This window comes from Mustela nigripes, chromosome 1, assembly GCF_022355385.1.
Source record: "Mustela nigripes isolate SB6536 chromosome 1, MUSNIG.SB6536, whole genome shotgun sequence".
Classification (NCBI taxonomy): domain Eukaryota; kingdom Metazoa; phylum Chordata; class Mammalia; order Carnivora; family Mustelidae; genus Mustela; species Mustela nigripes.
In genome coordinates this window covers 171531135-171539658 of record NC_081557.1, presented here as the reverse complement: position 1 = coordinate 171539658, position 8524 = coordinate 171531135, and positions in this window count along the sequence as shown.

The following is an 8524-nucleotide window of genomic DNA, read 5'->3' as shown; positions in this document are numbered from 1 at the left end:
CCATTGGGGAGCCTGGGTGGCTCAGTGGGTTAAAGCCTCTGCCTTCAGCTCAGGTCGTGGTTCCGGGGTCCTGGGATTGAACCCCGCATCGGGCTCTCTGCCTGCTGCTCTGCCTACTTGTGATCTCTGTCTGTCAAATAAATAAATAAAATCTTAAAAAAAAAAAAAGCTGTAATCATCAAGACAGTATGGTAATGAGGTAATGACACACACAAAAAGACACCTAAATCAATAGAACAGAAAAGAAAACCCAGAAATGAACCCACAATTTTATGGTCAATTATCTTTGACAAAGCAGGAAAGAATATCCAATGGAAAAAGAGACAGTCTTTTCCACAAATGGTATTGGGAAAACTGAACAGCTATATGTAAAAGAATGAAATCGAACCAGTTTCTTATACCACAAACAAAAACAAATTCAAGATGGACTAAAGATCGGCATGTGAGACCTAAAACCACTAAAATCCCAGAAGATAACACAGATAGTAACTTCTTTGACATCAGTCATAGCAACTTCTTACTAGATATATCTCCTGAGGCAAGGGAAATAAAAGAAAAAATAAACTATTGAGAAGACATCACAATAAAAAAAAAGTTTCCTTCTGTACAGCGAAGGAAATAATCAACAAAACTAAAATGCAGACTATAACCTAGAGAAGGTATTTACATATGACATATCTAATAAAGGGTTAGTATACAAAACAGATAAAGAGCTTTAAATTCAACACCCCCCAAATGAATAACCCAATTAAAAAGTGGCAGAAGACATGAATAGACATTTTTCCAAGAAGACATCCAGATGGCCAACAGACACATCAAAAGATGTCATCATCTTTCCTCATCGGGGAAATGCAAATCAAAACTACAATGAGAGGGGCACCTGGGTGGCTCAGTTGTTAAGCATCTGCCTTCGTCTCAGGTCATGATCTCAGGGTCTTGGGATCGAGCCCCACATCGGGCTCCCTGCTCTGCTGGATAGTCTGTTTCTCCCACTTCCCTGCTTGTGTTCCCTCTCTTGCTGTCTCTCTCTCTATCAAATAAATAAATAAAAATCTTTAAAAAAAAAACTACAATGAGATACCATCTCAAACCAGTCAGAATGGCTAAAATCAACAACACAAGAAACAACAGGTGTTGGCTAGGAGGTAGAGAAAGGGGAACCCTCTTACACTGTTAGAGGGAATACAAACTGGTACACCTACTGTGGAAAACAGTGTGGAGACTCCTCAAAAAGTTAAAAATAGAATTACCTTCTGACCCACCAATCAACCTACTGGATATTCACCCAAAGAATAGGAAAATACTAATTCAAAGGCATACATGCACCCTGATGTTTATAGCAATAGCCAAGATATGGAAACAGCACAAGTGTCCGCTGACTGATGAATAGATAAGGAGGTGGTGTATATACATACAACGGAATATTATTCAGCCATCAAAAAGAATGAAATCTTGCCATTTGGATGGAGCCAGAGAGTACTAGGTTAAGTGAAATAAATCAATTAGAGAAAGACAAATATATGATTTGACTCATATGTGGAATTTAAGAAATAAACGAGAAAATGGGTAAAAAAGAAAGAAAAGCAAACCAAGAAACAGACTCTTTTAACTCTAGAAAACAAACTGATGGTTATCAGAAGGTGGGGGGATGGGTAGAATAAGTGACAAGGTTAAGGAGGCACTTGTTGTGATGAGAACCGGGTGATGTGTGGAAGTGTTGAATCACTATATTGTACACTGGAAACTAATATTATACTGTATGTTAACTAAAAAAAAATTACATTAAGATATTGTCTTAATGACTGAGCTTTTAGGGCTCTTTTAAAATTTTGAACCCTTGTTTTAACCCTGTGTCCTATTCTGAATTAGGTCATTAATATTCATATTTGTACTTTAACTTCTAATAAAGCTAGTCCACAGATTTCATCCACTGCTCTCATGCAACCTGCACTTGCAGACTCCATATTCACTTTCGTCCTCAAACTACCTTCCATTTGAAGAACCAATTTTTCACAGATGAGCCAACCAATAATGAATTGAACTATCTAGTGTTAGTACTGCTTGCTTGCTACAAAGAGGCTAGCCTCAGGGTTGCCTGGGAGGCTCAGTCAGTTAAGTGTGGCCTTCAGCTCAGGTCATGATCCCTGGTCAGGCCCCACTGGGGAGTCTGCTTCTCTCTTTCCCTCTGCCCCTCCCCCTGTTTGTGTTCTCTCCCTCACCCTCTCCCTCTCCCACGTTCACTCTTGCTCTCGATCACTCTCTCTTTCAAATAAATAAATAGGGGCACTTCGGTGGCTCAGTGGGTCAAGCCCCTGCCTTTGGCTCAGGTCATGATCTCAGGGTCCTGGGATTGAGCCCCGCATCAGTCTGTCTGCTCGGCAGGGAGCCTGCTTCTCTCTCTCTGCCTACTTGTGATCTCTGTCTGTCAAACAAATAAATAAAATCTTTTAAAAAGAAGAAGAAGGGGCGCCTGGGTGGCTCAGTGGGTTAAGCCGCTGCCTTTGGCTCAGGTCATGATCTCAAGGTCCTGGGATCGAGTCCCACGTCGGGCTCTCTGCTCAGCGGGGAGCCTGCTTCCTCCTCTCTCTCTCTGCCTGCCTCTCTGCCTACTTGTGATCTCTCTGTCAAATAAATAAATAAAATCTTTAAAAAAAGAAGAAGAAGAAGAAGCAGCTAGTCTCAGTCAAGGTGGAAGGAAAGTTTATTAAAAAAAAAAAAAGCTTTCTATTTTTGTGTCACCTGGTCTTAACTGGTAAAATCATCTGAATTGAACAACCTTAAATATATTCTCTGAAGATGTGAGCTGCACTGGATTGTGGGAGGGGCAGGCAGAATGGCGGAGGGGTTCCCTCAGGTATCTTTCTTGGAGGTCCCCTTCTGACTGAATTCTAGAGAAGGATATTCCTTTTCCCTATTCTGACTCCATGCCCTAGGTCTTAATTTTTTTTTTTCTTCTAAGATTTATTTCTTTATTTCAGAGAGAGAGAGAGAGACAGACAGACAGACAGACAGCACTCATGGTGGGGAGGGGCACAAGGAGAAAGAAAGAGAGAATCCCAACCAGAATCTCCACTGAGCATGGAGCCCCATGTACCTACAGCTCCATCTCCCAACCTGAGCGGAAATTAAGAGTTAAATGCTCAACTGACTGAGTCACCCAGGTGCCCTAGACCTTCATTTTATTATTATTATTATTTTTTAATTAACATATAATGTATTATTTGCCCCAGGGGTACAGGTCTGTGAATCATCAGTCTTACACAATTCACAGCACCCATCATAGAAGGTATCCTCCCCAGCGCCCATCACCTGGCCAGTACATCCCTTCCGCCCACCTCTCCTCCAGCAACCCTCAGTTTGTTTCCTGAGGTTAAGATAGACCTTCATTTTTAACAATTAAAATCATAAAGGGCTTTGTACCCAAATGAGAATACATATTTTCAAACACTGTGGAAGATTCACAATTCAATGACCTTATATCAGGCCCCAAAGGAATGTCAAAATTTTTTTTTTTTTTTTTAGTTTTAGAGCAAGAGTGAGCATGTGAGTTGGGGGAGAGGGTAGAGATAGAAGGAGAGAATCTCAAACAGAGTCTGCTCTGAGCATGGAGCCTGACATGGGGCTCGATCTCACAACCCTGAGATCAGAACTGAACTGAAACCAAGAATCAGACACTTAACTGACTGCCACCCAAGTGCCCCTCTCAGAAAATTTTTCAAACCTGGTAACAAAAAGCTATATTAATGGGGCGCCTGAGTGGCTTAGTGGGTTAAGCCTCTGCCTTCAGCTCAGGACATGATCTCAAGGTCCTGGGATCAAGCCCTGCATCAGGCTCTTTGGTCAGCTGGGAGCCTGCTTCTCCCCACCCCTCTCTGCTTACTTGTGATTTCTCTCTCTGTCAAATAAGTAAATAAAATCTTTTAGAAAAAGGTATGTTTATGAAATTAGAAATTAAAAGACAAAGCATCACTACCATTGGAATTTAAATAACACACTTACAAATAGTCATGGATTAAATAGAAAATAAATGGAAATTAGGAACGATTCTAAAACTGAATAGGAATGAAAGCACTTAATATTAAAACTTCTCTACTCAGGAAATTGCACAGTCTTAGATGCATTTATTAATAAACTGAAAAGTTCGAAAATAAACTAAGCTTACAATACAAGAAGCTTGTAAAACAGCAGCAAAAATAAACCCAACGGAAGAAGTGGAAAGGAACTGATAAAGGTAAAGGCAGAAAGTGAATCAAACTTCCTCCACATTTTATTCTAAAGCAATCTCTCCCCAAAATAGAATGAGTCAATAAAACCAAAATTTGTTTCTTGTTTTTTTTTAAGCCAAGATAGACAACCCTGAAACAAGAATGATCAAGAAAAAGAAAGAAGGAATACATAAACATGAAAGAAAGGATGAAGAAAGCTAACCCCCCCATGATAAAGAAAAGAAAAAAGCTAACCCCCAATAATAATTGCTTATACCAATCAAGTTAAAACTATAAAGACCAAACTTAGCTCAACCTAGAGAATCTGAGTCTATCCAAGGTCATAGATTAGAACAGTGGTTAATGATCTACCTGGAAAAGTGTCCCAGGCCTGGAGGCATAATGGGCCAGTTCAACCAAAACTTCAAGAATAGGTAATACCTATCTTATATACCAAAATCTATACAAACTGTTCCAAAACATCAAAAACAGATGGCATGATGGCCAACTCATTTAATAAGACAAGCATAACGCTGATCAAAATTAAACAGGTGAATACTATAAAAGTGAACTATAGACCAATCTTCTAAAAGTAAATAAAACAGATCTTAAATAAAATTTTAGCAAATGGAACCCAGTAGCGTAACCAAAGAATGATCAAGTAAGGCTCCATCCAGCCTGCTGAAGTCAATTCCTGAATTTCACATTCTCTGAAAGCAAAACAGGTCCCATCTGAACCACGCCCAGGGCCTGATTTATTCATGAGCTGTTCACTGCGTCTACCTTCCCCTCTTCAGTGGCCTACTTCAGGCTGGCTGGACTCCTGTGAGGGTCAGATCACATCGTTCCTCTTTTCAAAGCCCTTCAAAGGCTTTGTATTGGCTACACTATCTCCTACTCCTTGCCTAAAGCTTTCACTCTGCTCTACTTTTCTTCCTGACATTTAATCATTACCTGACATATTATATATTTATCTTTTATCACTTCCCTCCAGCTGGAGTGCAAGCTCCATGACGGAAGGGACCTTGTGTATCTTGTTCACTGCTCTAAAACTATTACCTCACAATGTCCGTCACATAGTACATTCTTAAATATTCAATGAATGAATGAATGAATGAATGAAATGATGAAAAATAGAACGGTACTTCAAAGTTCAAAAGAGCAACCACCTTTAAGAATAGCACACACTGGGATGCCTGGGTGGCTCAGTGGGTTAAGCCTCTGCCTTCGGCTCAGGTCATGATTTCAGGTTCCTGGGATTGAGCCCTGCATCAGGCTCTCTGCTCAGCAGGGAGCCTGCTTCCCCCTCTCTCTGCCTGCCTCTCTGCCTACTTGTGATCTATCTCTGTCAAATAAAAAAATAAAATCTTTTAAAAAAATCTTAAAAAACAAAAAAGAATAGCACAAACTTGGGGCACCTAGGTGGCTCAGTTGGTTAAGGGTCAGACTCTTGGTTTCTGCTCAGGTCATGGTCTTAGGGTTGTGAGATCGAGCCCCTGTTGGGCTTGTGCTGGGCATGGAGCCTGCTTAAGATTCTCTCTCTGCCCCTGCCTCCCTACAACTCTGTTCCTGTGTGAGCATGTGTGCTCTCTTTCTCTCAAGAAATGAATAATAACACAAACACACATACTTCTGGTTATGTGGGCACAGGGGTGTGCCAGATATTGTTTAAGTCTCTAATGATAGAGTGATGAATGAAAACGCTGAGTTTCGGGGTGCCTGGGTGGCTCAGTTGGTTAAGTGTCTGTGTTCAGCTCAGGTCATGATCCCAAGGCCCTGGGATGGAGTTCCACATCAGGCTCCCTGCTCAGCTGAGAGCCTCCATTTCCCTCTGCCTGCTGCTCCCTCTGCTTGTGTCCTGTCCCAATCTCTCTCCCCCTCTCCATCAAATAAATAAATAAAATATTTGTTTAAAAAGAGATTTTACTTATTTATTTGACAGAGAGATAGAAAGCACAAGTAGGCAGAGCAGCAGGCAGAGAGAGAGAAGGAGAAGCAGTTTCCCCGCTGAGCAGAGAGCCTGAGGCAGGGCTCGATCCTAGGACCCTGGGATCATGACCTGAGTTGAAGGCAGGCACTCAACTGACTGAGTCACCCAGGTGCCCCTCCATCTGACAAATAAATAAAAATCCTAAAAAGAAAGAAAGAAAGAAAGAAAGAAAGAAAGAAAGAGGGACGCCTGGGTGGCTCAGTTGGTTGGACGACTGCCTTCGGCTCAGGTCATGATCCTGGAGTCCTGGGATCGAGTCCCGCATCAGGCTCCCAGCTCCATAGGGAGTCTGCTTCTCTCTCTGACCTTCTCCTCATTAATGCTCTCTCTCACTGTCTCTCAAGTAAATAAATAAAATCTTTAAAAAAAAAAAAAAAAGAAAGAAAGAAAGAGCTGAGTTTCTTGCCCAAACAGGATATAGTAGGAAAGCTAAACAGAGCAGGTTATTTAAATAAAGTGAAATAAATATTGTAATAGGAAAAATACCAGAGCCTATGGACCCATGTAGCAGGGAGCCCCCCACCTAGGCTTGGGATAAGGTTTAAGTGGATGTCTGCACATACTAATAACTGAAAGAGGAATAGGAGCTAGCCAAATGAAGAGGTGAAGATATGTTTCTAGTAGAGGGAGCAGCATGTTCAAAGGCCCAGAGGCATGAGTTTGTAACTACTAATAAAGAGATTATCAGGTAGAAAGTTAAAGCTAGATCTCAAATGAAACTTAGTATGGTTTTGAGGTGTGATGGTAGATGATGGATTGGAGTAAGACTGCTTCTATATACCCATAGTGCTGACTGATCTGAAGCAAAGAGAAGTGTGGTTAATACATTGATCATAGGGAGTTATGGTGGTGGTAGCCCTACTCTTGTAAGGGCCTATTCAGCCAGTGCGGCCCCACCCTGGTTGAACTGCCATTTTGTTGTAAAACTTAAATTGACCTTGCCCCCACCAGGGGAACTTACTTAAGAACCAGTCCCAGAAACCAGTCCCAGGTAACAAAGTCCAAGTACAAGGGTGGGTCAGACCAAGTGGAGGTATTCAATCAGGGGGCCATACTATCTCCTAGCTACTAAGGAGTATGGGCCCCTGCCCTTTGGGAGCCTTTTGGCACCAATCCTAACCAAGGTGTGATAGGCTAAATCAAACGTCTACTAAGGTAAATTGTAATTCAGTTGTTCACCTAGCATGACTGTGCAGCTTTCTCTGTGTGTTACAATCTCATTGGCCACCTGTGTGTGGTCAGGCCCAACCACATGGCCTTTGCTCTATAAAAGTTAGACTGGAAAGCAGGGAGGGGTCGTCCTCTCTGTAGGGGCGGCCCGACTGGTCTGTTTGACGGTCAGTCTGATTCTTGATGCCTGGCGCGAAATAAAGCTTGGCTTGACCTTCGCTTTGTATCAGTCTCGCTCCTTTAATCACGGACCCATTATTGGGAGACCCAATTTTGGGGGGACCCAACAGTCTCAGTGGGGAAGAAGTTCAGCGAAGGTAGAAACAGATAGATGGGAGGGCAAGTGAAGCTGGTGATGAGGGAGAAAGGTAGGCTCAAAATGAGGGGCTCACTATATTATTGTTGTGCTGCTATTTTGTCAAATCATTGATGGCCATTTACTGAGTGTAGTTGACCCCTCAACACGGGGATCTGGGGCACCAACCCCCCCTCCATCCCCACCCCATCGTCAAAAATCCATGTTTAACTTTTGACTCCTCCAAAAATTTAACCACTAATGGCCTACTGTTGACCAGAAGCCTTACTGATAACCAGTTAATTAACACATATTTTCCCTGTTCTCTGTATCATATACAATGATCCTACAGTCAAGTAAGCTAGAGAAAAAAAAATTTCATTAAGAAAATTATAAGACAGGGGCACCTGGATGGCTCAGTGGGTTAAGCCTCTGCCTTTGGCTCAGGTTGTAGCGTTGAAGTCTTGGGATCGAGCCCTGCATTGGGCTCTCTGCTTGGCAGGGAGCCTGCTTCCCCCCCACCCGCCGTCTGCCTCTCTGCCTACTTGTGATCTCTCTCTCAAATAAATAAAATCTTTGAAGAAAAAGAAATTATAAGACAAAGTACACTTAAGTACTATACTGCATTTATTGAAAAACAAAAACAAAAACATAAACAAACCTGCAACCAGCAGAGAAATTGAATCAGGAATCAAAAATCTCCCAACAAACAAAAGGCTAGGGCCAATTGGCTTCCCAGTGGAATTCTACCAGTTAAAGAAGAGTTAATACTTATTCTTCTCAAACTGTTCCAAAAAACAGAAACGGAAGGAAAACTTCCAAACTCATGTTACAGGGCCAGAGTTACCTTGATTCCAAAACCGA